Raw genomic sequence first — 13,595 nt, 5'->3', positions numbered from 1 at the left:
AAATAAATTTGTTATTGGCTTACTCTGCCAGTCTGCTTAGTCACTATGCCAATAAATTTGATAGAATTGTCACAAAATTTCGAACTTAATTCAATGGCTGAAATAAAAATTCTAAAAATAATATTTGATATGGTTTGAGTCTTTCCGCCTATTTATATAATAAAAATTATAGTAATAAATTTAATCTAGCATCTCCACAAATAAGAGACGAGAGTAAATGAATTTTTCCAATCCTCTCCTAACTCCATTGCCATTCCTCTGTCAACACACCTTTTCGTCCTACTAGGATTCAAACTCATAAAAATAGGATAGAATTTTGCTAGGATTCAAACTCCTAAAAATATGATAGAGTTTTACTATGATTTAAACTCCTAAAGATAGGATCCACAAGCACTATAAATAGCCATTGTAACTCACTATTGTAACACACGATTTACAGACAGAAGTTACACAAAAGGAACGCCAGAAAAATACGATCAAAGAAAAAGTGATTTCGATGCTATTGTAAACGATTCGAAGTAATAAATGGTACATTTTCAATCAATCAAATGTAAGTTTTGGATCGTTATTTTACCTTTCAATTTAAACTTTCAACTTTCTTAATTAAAGACAACTGGAAATTACATAGTACCGAAAGGGCGGTTCAAGGGTGCTAATCCTTCCTTGACCGTAACCGACTCCCGGATCCGACATATCACTGATAAGACGCAGATCATGTAAGAAATAAGGTATCCGATCAACCCATTTTTCGTAAAATAAATGATCGGTGGCGACTCCCAATCCATTTTTCAAGTCGAAGCCCAATTTCGGGGCACAACCGAAAGACGGTTGCGATAGCTTGGCGACTCCACTAGGGACAGGTAAGTGAGTCAGGCTAAGGTAATTTCAGTTGTCTTTTTAACGAAAATGGTAAGTTTAAATTTTAAGGTAACATTTCGATCTTTTTTTATTTACTTTTGATTATATTTTAGGGTAAATAGTTGTACTAATCGTTTTCTCGTGATTTCAGCCTTCAAATCTTTTTCATTTAAGGCTCTATACCCTAGCTATAAACCCTGTCTTAAGTGGGGGTGAAAGCGACACATTCGTGTGAATTTATTCACCGTGCAGGCATAAGGGAATGTGTCCTCTCGAGTTTAACTTAGTCCACACAATCCTGTGATGGGTTTAGGACTAAGGGTCTGGCAAGCCCAAGGGGGCACCAACAAGGAGAACTCGAGTACCTTTTTTAGAACCTAAACCGGAAAACCATGGAGAATTAGAGCCTACCCCAAAACTTCATTTTAAACCCTAGGATGCTGAAATTATTTTCTACTTTACTTTCTGTTCAAAACATGTGAACTAGAAATTTATGCGTTTAGGACTTGTTCAAAATCAATTTGCGGGATAGAGATCATGTCTGGGTAGGAATAATAAGCATGTGGGGTAGATATCATGTGGGGTAGGACTTTTATGATTGCTTTGATTATTATCTTTACCTTACTAACTCTTTTCATTTTTTTTCCTCTCTTTTATTTTATTTCCATCATATGCATCATTCAAAAGAGGTGTTGATCCACCAAAAAACGTGTTCGTTAACCATAATTAATCTGCATTAATGGACAAAGGTGTTGTAATACAGGAGATTAAAAACCCCGAGGTACGACTATGGTCCGAGAAGACTCAGAAAGAAAAGGGAGACAGTCTTCAAGGAAGTTATGTGTCAGAGCTTGTTAGCTATGCCTCTATCAGCCTAAAATAGAACAATGTGCAAGAACTTCGAGACATCTGGGACGTTGGAAGAATGATCGAAAACAGAAGTCAGCGGTATGGTGACATTGCACTTTTGCTTCATGTTAAGACCGGCGAGCCCTTAATCAGAGCCTTGGTTCAATTCTAGAACCCGAGATACAGTTGCTTCACTTTTAACCAAGAGGACGTGGTACCTACCATCGAGGAGTATACTACCCTACTGCACTGTGAAAATATCAGACTAGAGAGGGCATATATCAAACATATCAAGAGTCAGTCTTTCAAGAACGGACTAGCTAAGATTGCAGGGGTTGATGAAAAATGGGTGACTGATCGACTTCGACACAAAGGTAACGGGGAATGAATCGAGTGGATCCATATAAAGCAACTAATGAAGAACCACCCTGATGAATGGAAGACTATAGATCTTTTTGCACTAGGTCTGTACGGTTTGATTATCTTTCCAAAGACCTTGGGGTGCATCGACGCAGCCATAATAGAACTATTTGAACAACTTCCAAGGCAAGTCAACCCACCGCCGACTATCTTAGCCGAGACCTTTCGATCTCTTAATCATTGCAGAAGAACTGGTGGAGGAAGGTTCATTGGATGTGTTCAGCTCCTTCAAGTCTGGATTCACAGCCACTTCTGAAAGACTAACGGGGTTGCCTACCACCGATTCAGCACTACCTATTCACCATTGGGAGAGTTCATCACTATGAAATGGCATGAAGGCGCTTCGTAGGAAGAATGGATGAAGGTCTTCACTCATCTTCAGGACCGGGATATTACTTGGAGAGCCTCCTAGTTGTTTCTCAGTGACGTTCTTTTCCGATTTGGGGATTATGACACTATGACCTTACTTGGAATTTAGGGTGTAGTTGGGTATGCTCCGTTGTTGGCACTTAGACAGTATGGGGCACGTCAGTTTATCCCAGCAACATACGGATTATCTACATTAGAGTTTGTGTATCACGGTGACAGTTATAAGAATAGGATCAAAGAGGCAGTCGAGTCATGGAAGAAAGTATCTCGGATGGATGTCGTGGCTGCCAGAGATATGCTTACTCCGGATTATATGGAGTGGCGAAGATTGAGAAAGAATGATAGCATCCCGATGCCAGACTTTGAAGACACCCGAACCATGGAGGAACATTTCAAGCCTGTCCATTCTGAACTTGAGATAGTTAAGGCAAAGTTTGAAGCTGTGAATAATGAGCTGAAACAGAGAGTTAAGGAACTTGAAGCTGAACGTTATCAATGGAAACTAGATGTCGATTCTCAGAAAGATAGAGCAGACAAACTGGAAAGGGAGCAGAAAAGAGTCTATTTTGAGCTTGAAGACTTGAAAAAGGGGTACCAAGATAAAGTCAATGATAACTCCTGAGAATCCAACACCTGAGAATCCAAATGGTTGATCTGGAGAAACAACATGAGAAAGATGGTAAAACAATAGCTTCAAAAAGCAAGCGAGTGAGCTTCAGATAGTGCCCTTCGACGGGGGTTTACAGTGGCGTTTCCGTTGGGAGCAAGCACAACAAAGGGTGAAAGCCAGAGACGCAGTCATCCGAGATTTCCTAGATCAAATAAAGAAGGCAGCTCACCATCTACACGGCCTGGCAAGGGAAGCTGGAGTGGTCCAACAAGGCATACAACTAGTGACAGATGAAAACAGAAGACTTGTCAACCTGTTGGAAGCTGTTCGGGGTCTAGAGAATTTAGTCCGAATGTACCTTTGATTGTTTTTATGTCTCTACAAGATAAAACATTTTTTGTCGAAATAAGGATTATTTATAATAAGGGCACTTTTCTGGATCAATGCCCGAACATTTCATGCAATTTTTCATTTTGCGTTGTGCATCTACATTTCATTTTTAAGCATTTTCATAAACATGAAATTTCTTCATGGAGGATTCGATGAAGTGGTTAACCACATGACACCAAATGGAAGCAAGATTGTAACATCAAAAGAAAAAAACTGAAAACAATACAGTGGGAGCCTGATCAACTAATTGTAGGACAAAGCCTACCAGGATGATCTAAGAAAAGAATCCCTATATCTTAAGGGCTATGATGTTGAAGCTGTTAGTTGTTACCACATAAGAAGCCCCAAACATTCCTCTGAAAATAAGGCGCTTGCGAAAGGGGCATGACATATATACCATTTGCACTTAGAGGATTCTTTTGTTTGAACACGTCTTCTTTCATGTTGCTTAATCTTTTAATGATTGAATTTATGCTGCTTTCTAAGGTGGAGCAATTGAACAAATTTTAATTTTTAGTTCTTCTTCGAATATTAAATGAATTAATGATTCTTTTAATTCTTCAAGAATTATAGATTTTGACATGGAAATTAGACCTTTCTTATCCTGTCTCAAACCCCAGAATAAAATACCTTGATTCTTTGCCCAAAACAACTCATGGTCATTACCAAAAGATGAAAATTTGACATTGCCTCCTTTTAAAATTTTTGAAGATTGCCTTTATCTTTTTGATACACTCATACCTTTCTTTGAGTCAATAAGATCACACCACTGTCTTTTTAGACTCAAAAATAACCTTTCTTACCATTAAACTCAAGGCATTGAGTTATTCATTTTAACATGATTCTTCTAAAGAACCAACTTGGGGCATCTCGCGGGGAGCCTGAACATTGAGACATCTGATAAAAAAGAAGAAGAATTCATTCGAAATAATTCTATCATACATTAATTACACTGTTTTCATGTGAATAGAATTAATCTTGAAAATTTACCCCCCTGGGGATACCTCTTCTGTGAAGATTTACATGTATGAAATGATGAACGGCTTTTTTTCTTTATCCCTTCACAACATGAGAAAAAATATATCACTTGTGTCCTCTTTTGAGCCTGTAGTATTTTTCTTCTGATTCAACCCTAACCAAGGATCACCCTCCACACTGGGGGGCAAGGTGGAAGAAATATGCTCACATGAGTGAAGACATTGATTCAGATGAGATACCAAAAGGTGAATCATATGCCAAGTGCGAAGATTCAATCAGAACAAAAAGGGCAAAAACAAAAAAGAAAAGAAAAAAAAGAAAAAAAAACAAAAATCAAAAAGAAAAATGGACAAAAAAGCACATGTAAAGATTCCCTAAAGACAAATGGTACATCAAGCTTCAAAACTATGAGATTGATCAAGCACAATCCGAATCACTGAATCACTTCACTCGAATCATAGAGCATCAAGAGAGAGAAACATTTTGAGTAAGATTGAAGGCATCAGAATGAATTGATCCTTGGTTCAACACCCTGAAACACTTGTTTGGGCCTATTTATCCTTTTCTTTCATAACCATGAACCCTGGACTACATTACGTGCCTTAAAAGTCCCTTCTAATCATACATGGATTTCTAAACAAAAGAGATATCTTCAGATTTCATCCGCCCATCAGGATTAATCTTTGTTTGCAAAAAAACAATGTAATTAATGCATGGTAGAGAAAAATAACAAAGGGGGGTTCAAGACGTAAATCCTGAATAACGTCTTGAAACCAAAGGAGGATTCGAGTTGAAAACCTGAAAAGGTGTCTCGAATATAAAAATTATGCAACTGAGGCGATCACACAAATTCCTTGATAAGGCATCGCACAATCCAAATATGACTATGAAAGCTGGGAGTCGGAGAACACTTCCAGTAGATGAGTATGCAAGCTACCACATCAAATACTAAACCTTTGAGCATCAAATGCCAAACCTTTGACCAAACACAATAACCTGAGACCTTTTTATACTTTCCTTACTTAACCATTTCCCAAAGATAGCTTTGATCTTGGCACGTGTCAAATAGCTATAATTTATTGAAGGATTAACATTGTAATTAAACATTTGATATCCAATGAACTCTAGTTTATGATTCGTCTCAATTGTAAACCGTGAAAGAGACATTTTCAAAACTTTTGATTAAACATTTTTCAAACTCTTTATTGATATTTTCAGAACTTTGAAATAAAAGAGAAAGAAAAACATTTTTTTTCAAACAATACAGTCTCTCTAGAGTGGATCTTGTTAAATGACATATGACTCTTAGACACAAAACTCATGCTCAGAATCAATGCTGAAGCAAGAAATGAGGAACATTTGGGCATCTTTGGAGATTCAACATCAAATATTGGGGCATTTTTGGATATTGGGGCATCATTTGGGGATTCAACATCCTAATGCAAATTATCAGGCCTTTTTCAGGAGATAAAATATAACCAATTCATGTTACATGCATCTTATGCATACATTTTAGAGCATCATATTATCATTTTCCACATACATAATTTTTTTCAGCTTTTAGAGTCAAGTTTCAACTTCAAGACGAAGGATACTCGATTCAAAAGCACCTTTAAAGATTCATGTTGGTTGCTTAACTCAGCAGCAAGAAGCTACACTTCGACCAACTCGATAGATTGAAGTTTCTCTCGAAACAACACAATTGCTCGAGAGTGGATTTCAACTTCACGACGAAGGGTATCTAGCTCGAAGCCAAACATCCACGATTTCAAATCCACGACGGAGAGGATATCGTGCCACTCAAGACAACACAAGTTCAAACTTCACAACGAAGGGATGGCTGTTGACAACATAATTTTCCAATTTCGGAGCCAATTTTCAACTTCACAGCGAAGGATATTGGACTCTAGACAACGCAAGTTCAACTTCACGACGAAGGGACCGCTGGTTGTCAATAAACAATTTCCCAATTTCAGAGCCAATTTCAACTTCACAGCGAAAGATATTGGACTCCAGATAACACAAGTTCAACTCACGACGAAGGGACCGCTGGTTGTCAATAAACTTTCCAATTTCAGAGCCAATTTCAACTTCACAGCGAAGGATATTGGACTCCAGACAACGCAAGTTCAACTTCACGACGAAGGGACCGCTGTTGTCAACAAACAATCTCAATTTCAGAGCCATTTCAACTTCACAACGAAGGATATTGGACTCCAGACAACGTAAGTTCAACTTCACGACGAAGGGACCCTTGGTTGTCAATAAACAACTTCCCAATTTCAGAGCCAATCTTAACTTCACAGCGAAGGATATTGGACTCCAGACGCAAGTTTTCACAACGAAGGGACCGCTGGTTGTCAACAAACAACTCTCAATTTCAGAGCCAATTTCAACTTCACAACGAAGGATATTGGACTCCAGACAACGCAAGTTCAACTTCACGACGAAGGGACTGCTGGTTGTCAACAAACAACTTCTAAATTTCAGAGCCAATTTCAACTTCACAACGAAGGATATTGGACTCCAGACAACGCAAGTTCAACTTCATGACGAAGGGACCGCTGGTTGTCAACAAACAATTTCCTAATTTCAGAGCTAATTTCAACTTCACAGCGAAGGATATTGGACTCAAGACAACGCAAGTTCAACTTCACGACGAAGGGACCGCTGGTTGTCAACAAACAACTTCTCAATTTTAGAACCAATTTCAACTTCACAACGAAGGATATTGGACTCCAGACAACGCAAGTTCAACTTCACGACGAAGGGACCGCTGGTTGTCAATAAACAATTTCCCAATTTCAGAGCCAATTTCAACTTCACAGCGTAGGATATTGGACTCAAGACAACGCAAGTTCAACTTCACAACGAAGGGACCGCTGGTTGTCAATAAACAACTTCCCAATTTCAGAGCTAATTTCAACTTCTCAACGAAGGATCTTGGACCCAAGACAACGCAAACTCAACTTCACGACGAAAGGGCGGCTGATTGTCAATAAACAACTTCCCAATTTCAGAGCTAATTTCAACTTCTCAGCGAAGGATCTTGGACCCATGACAACGTAAACTCAACTTCACGACGAAAGGGCGGCTGATTGTCAACAAAATTTCATTTAGAGTCAATTTCAACTTCACAGCGAAGGATATCAGACTCAAGACAACACAAGTTCAACTTCACAACGAAGGGACGATTGGTTGTCACCAAACAATTTCCCGGTTCCAGAGCCAATTTCAACTTCACGACGGAGGATATTGGACTCGGAACAATGCTACTTACTTGGATTTCAACTTCACGACGAAGGATATCCAATTTCAGGCTCAACTTCACGACGAAGGGGCCACCAGCGGTTTCAACTTCACGACGAAGGGAATCGTGCACACAAACATCATCCATCTTTAAATTGGATTTCAACTTCACGACGAAGGATATCTAACTTAAAGAAGGAGTATCTGTCAACAAAGACCTTCGAGTTCGACTACGCTCAGCTCCAAGGCACATCATTTACAGCATAACTCAAGGCTAAAAGAGTTATATGCCATAAAAATTATCGAGTTTGATTCCATTCAGCTCGATGACACATCAATCACACTACTTTTCGGTTGCAGTTGAGGTTTTCAAGTCGAGAAGAAGACCTGGGTTAACCGTGCTTTAGTGACAAGCAACCATTTTCAAGCAAAAGCTACCTGTCAATGAATATTTCTGAGTTCGATTCCGATCCAAGGTCTTTAAACCGAGAAGAAGACCGAAGGGCAACGAGAAGCCACTGCTGATTCAAATTCCGAACTACGACTTTAATTTCATATCATTTCAAGATGAACTTGGCTTCACGACGGATGAGTCATCCGTAACTCAATTCGACAGAGAGTTATTGAAACATCAGAGTCAATTTTCAACTCCACCGAACGAAAAGTGTATCTTTTAATCTTTGCCCTATCCCCGTTACACGACTATGGGCAAAGAGGGGCAGCTATCAACACACATTTTCGTCCTACTAGGATTCAAACTCATAAAAATATGATAGAATTTTGCTATGATTCAAACTCCTAAAAATAGGATAGAGTTCTACTATGATTTAAACTCCTAAATATATGATCCACAAGCACTATAAATAGCCATTGTAACTCACTATTGTAACATACGATTTACAGACAGGAGTTACACAAAAGGAACGCCAGAAAAATACGATCAAAGAAAGTGATTTCGAGGCTATTGTAACGATTTGAAGTAATAAAGGGTACATTTTCAATCAATCAAATGTAAGTTTTGGATCATTATTTTACCTTTCAATTTAAACTTTCAACTTTCTTAATTAAAGACAACTGGAAATTACATAGTACTAAAAGGGCGGTTCAAGGGTGCTAATCCTTTCTTGACCGTAACCGACTCCCGGATCCGACATATCACTGGTAAGACGCAGATCATGTAAGAAATAAGGTATCCGATCAACCCACTTTTCGTAAAGTAAATGATCGGTGGCGACTCCCAATCCATTTTTCAAGTCGAAGCCCAATTCCGGGGTACAACCGAAAGACAGTTGCGACACCCTCCAACTTAGAAAGTCAACTCTCTATTATTATTATTATTATTATTATTATTATTATTTTGGATTTTATAAATATTAGTGTTATTCCTTTCACAAAATAGAAGAATTGTATTGAAAGAATTCTATCATATATTTTCTTTTTCTTAACATCAATTTTCTTTTGTTTTATGTCACGTATTAAATTTTGAGTTATACACATTATAATATATATAACATGAATAAACGTATTAATACAATAAAAAATGGATGAAGGAGACGATAAGAGACAATCGTCCTCTAAAACTTTAAATCTAATATAATTTAGATATTTTTGTATTTTCTATTAATATTCTATATTTGTTTTCTTAAAATTTTATAAAGTCATTCCCTAACATAAAATTCTATGTATTGTCTTTAGAGGTAGGAGTGAGCATTTGATCGAGTAGAGTAATTTTTTTTGAGTTATTCGAGTTGACAATTTCTATTTTATAACTCAAACTTAATTAGAAAATTTTTGAGTAGAGTCAAGTTAATACATTCGAGTCGAGTTTTCGAGTTTCTGTTTAAATTGAATTGTAAGTATTATAATATTATGATAGTATTTGATTCTATTTAAATGATTTTTTATAATCATACATACATATATTTCTTCATATTTTTTCATACATGGATGTCCCTTGTTTCATATATATATATTTTTTTCATACTTATATTAATATATATATATTTGTTTTCTTAAAATTTTATAAAGTCATTCCCTAACATAAAATTCTACGTATTGTCTTTAGAGGTAGGAGTGAGCATTTGATCGAGTAGAGTAATTTTTTTTGAGTTATTCGAGTTGACAATTTCTATTTTATAACTCAAACTTAATTAGAAAATTTTTGAGTTGAGTCAAGTTAATACATTCGAGTCGAGTTTTCGAGTTTCTGTTTAAATTGAATTGTAAGTATTTACAATATTATGATAGTATTTGATTCTAATTTAAATGATTTTTTATAATCATATACAATACATATATATTTCTTCATATTTTTTCATACATGGCTGTCCCTTGTTTCATATATATATATTTTTTCGAGTTATTCGAGTTGTATTTTATAACTCGATTTGAACTTGAATTTTTTTTAGTTGATTAGAGTTTATGAAATCATAATTTGAAGTCAATTCAAATTGAGTTTTTTTTAATTAAGTTGAATCTAAAATATCAATTTTTTGATGCGAGTCGAATTTTGCTCACCCCTCCCGAAAGACCCTATGAAAACAGAAAACTTGTTCAACTTCTTAATGCATCGTTGCGAATTCTCATGTCATGAAAATTCACCAAAATTATCAGCGTGCAATGAAGTACTCTTCCAGAAACTTCAACATGATCTAAACCGAAGAATAACTGCAAAATCTTTATTTAGACTTACAAATATGAAGGAAAGGGAAGTGATTTACAGGCATAGTAGTCCACGAAAAATAAAAAGAACATTTGTAATATCATACAAAATGGACGAATGAAGAACATATGGGGAACATTCAAGCTTGAGTTGAGGTAAACAACCAGGCCTCTTCAACTTTATGATTTTGACGATCTAGTTTCTTGCCTAAAGAATATGATCGGGTTTTATGAATACGATTCGAACGAGTAGTTCGGAGACTTCACCTTCGATACGAAATCGTACGTCTATGACTTCGCAGGTAAGATCACCATCAGGGAAAACCAAGTCCCTGAACCTGCAAGAACAAGGCCAAAGGTAACACTTTCAACACACAAAGCTCAGAGACCTAAAGAATAAATCTGGATTTTACGAATGCGATTCGAATGAGTAGTAGTTCGGAGACCTCACCTTTGTTGTGAGATTATACGTCTAGTCTTTCTCAGATAAAATCTCCATTACCGAAAACCACGTCCCTGAAAGTGCAAGAACAGCTCCAAAGGTCATAATTCCAGCATCCAAGACGCATCCCTTCCATCCTTGCTCGTCCTTGAATGCCAACAAATGAAGCGAACCAGGTAATATGAACCCCAAACAGCAACACACGCTGCTTCCGACCAAGGATAAGAAATCCGCGAAATTCGACACGAACAAAGCTACCAAACTTACAGACAAAACAAGTAGCCATCTTAGCCACAAGCATACCTCCCTCCCGAAAATCTCCTCTCAACAATCTCATCAACCGGATTCATTATCAATGGGAAAGTGAAAAACAAGTTGAACCAAAAAGCTGATCCAACCAGGCCCTAAGTTATAAGTAATAATGTCTTTGGTTGCAGCACCAAAAGCAAAGTAACCCAGAGCTCCAAATGCTCCATACATCAAAGTAGTCAAACCCATGCTGAGTGCCAATATTTTGCCAAACTTAGTATCGTCTTTCATCTCAGATTCTATAGGCAAAACAATAACAATCCCTTCGTATCCGAAAGCGCCACACCCATGCCGTAGAACACAGAGACACCCCCAAAAGCCTTAACTTCCTGGCTTCGCTTCATAATAAGTCTCAAATCCTCAACCATAATCACTCCCATTGCCCCAATATCCACCACATCAGCAAAAATACTTAATGGAGCTAAATGTGTTAATGTTTTAATCGAATTCAACCCCAACTGGAATGGAAAAAATCCCCATTTATACAAATTCTTCGCTGTAAAACGGGACATCCCCGAGTTTAAACTTGAATTCATGGATGGTTCATTGTGAAAAAGATGGATTAGAGTGTTGGAAATGAATATAAGATATCCAATACAAAATCCAGCTTGAGAGAGAGTAATAAGTACATCAACAACTAGCCTGCCAATATAATTTTAGCAATGAGAGGATAAAATAATCAAATTCGGATGTCTGACCATTAGAATATACGCAGAAAAGCAATAAAATCATCAACAAGAGACAACTTGCAATAGTCAGCTATAAGCCTGGTGAAGCAAGGGACAGATGATCAATAAAAAAACAGGTTAAAATATGTTCCAAGTCCCTTCACTTTTCATACATTTGAAATGTAGTCCCTGTTCAATTCCAATAGTTAAACACCATTAAAATTCTTTAGTTAAATATAAGTCCATTACATAATTGCTAAGCTAGTATTTTTTTTTTCTAATTTCAAAATAAGAATTTTAATAATGTGGATAATTGAACTTGAATTTTTAAATTGAGAAGATTAGGGACTAAATTATTATAATTAAAAGTAAAAGGACTAAATTTCAAAAGTACTAAGGGTACAGGGACTTAAAACATATTTGAACCTAAAGAAAATTATTGGTGCATTTCAGTGTCATTGTTGAAGGACTTCAAATGATAAGCATATCATAATTCAATGCAAAACTAGTTATGAACGCTTTTAAGATTAGTCAAAATTTCAGAAGATTATGTAACAAATTAAAGACAATCCAAATGTAGGAAATGATTCAAAACGTAATTAAAAACAACAACAAAACCTGCCAGAGGTGCCACAAACAGCGAAACTCAGATCGCCAAAAGAATTAACTTCGGCTACGCCATTATCAACTGAATCGAGCTTACGGCGGATTTGAACCAAAAGCATCATACACTAGGTGGTGGAACCAACAGTGAAGAAAAGAATGAATAAGCTAATGATTCATCCGGTTCTCTTGAAAGTGTAAGACATTCCTATAACGTCGGCACCAACTATGGCTATAAATACATTGGTCAATGTCTTGGGATGCGACGATAACAACTTCAGCTCGCCTATGAGAGGTGTTTCTTCTCCTGGCGAAGGGGACATCGATTTTCTTGAAGATGAGGACGAGATCTTTTCCTTAACGGAAACCATGGTTGATTGATTTCTCGACCAAAACAAAATTTGGGTTAAAAACGTTCGTCTGCAGATGGAATTTGGATTTCTTTTATATGAAAATTGGAATGCAAAATGTGCAATCACTAATCACAAAAACAAAATATATAATTTTAACTTGAAAATACAAAATAGCACACTTTTGATGGAAAGAGATGGAGACGATAAGTGAGAACTTATATTTTATAATATTCTCTGAGATATGTTACGTAAATTTGTAATAGTATAATATTTAACAGCTAGTCCATATCTATATCTTTATGTATTAAATAAAATTAAAAATATGTTAATTAAGAAATTATTATTTCCATAAAATTTGTGATCTTAAGGAGTAATCGATACATAACATAAATAAATCAGTTGCAAATTTGCTTTACGTTGACAAAGTCCACCATTCAAGCCTTTGAGGTCATGCTTGAGATTGTGCACACTTTGGCGATCGGGTTAAAGCGGGAGTCCGTAGAGGTTATGAGTTTGTGGGCTTCAACATAGTCAGTTTGATATTGGACACGTTCAAAACCATGTTCCCAAGCAAGATTGAGACCTTCAAGGATCTAAAGTTCAGCATGGAACGTAGAAGTTGGTAATTTGTTAAAAGGACTAAGATGGTGTTTATGCAATATTTTATGGAACAATTAAATGTTAATTTTTTTTGGTTAATGTTCCATGACATTAATTTAAAATTATTATTTTTGTTATAATTCCATGACATTAATTTTATGGGCCAATTAAAAGTTAATTTTTTTGTTAATGTTCCATGACATTAATTTAACGGTGGAATGATTCTTTCATTACAA

The 13,595-nt window shown here is 36.4% G+C and overlaps 1 pseudogene; it reads right to left on the bottom strand.

The window, feature by feature from the left end:
• Positions 1 to 10,524: 10,524 nt before the first annotated feature.
• Positions 10,525 to 12,894, bottom strand: LOC120133885 (annotated as a pseudogene).
• Positions 12,895 to 13,595: the final 701 nt, after the last annotated feature.

The sequence above is a fragment of the Hibiscus syriacus genome, unplaced genomic scaffold (genome assembly GCF_006381635.1).
Source record: "Hibiscus syriacus cultivar Baekdansim isolate YM2019G1 unplaced genomic scaffold, ASM638163v2 tig00110597_pilon, whole genome shotgun sequence".
Classification (NCBI taxonomy): Eukaryota; Viridiplantae; Streptophyta; class Magnoliopsida; order Malvales; family Malvaceae; genus Hibiscus; species Hibiscus syriacus.
Note: the sequence above shows the minus strand (reverse complement) of the source record. Positions and strands in the feature narration are given on the sequence as shown.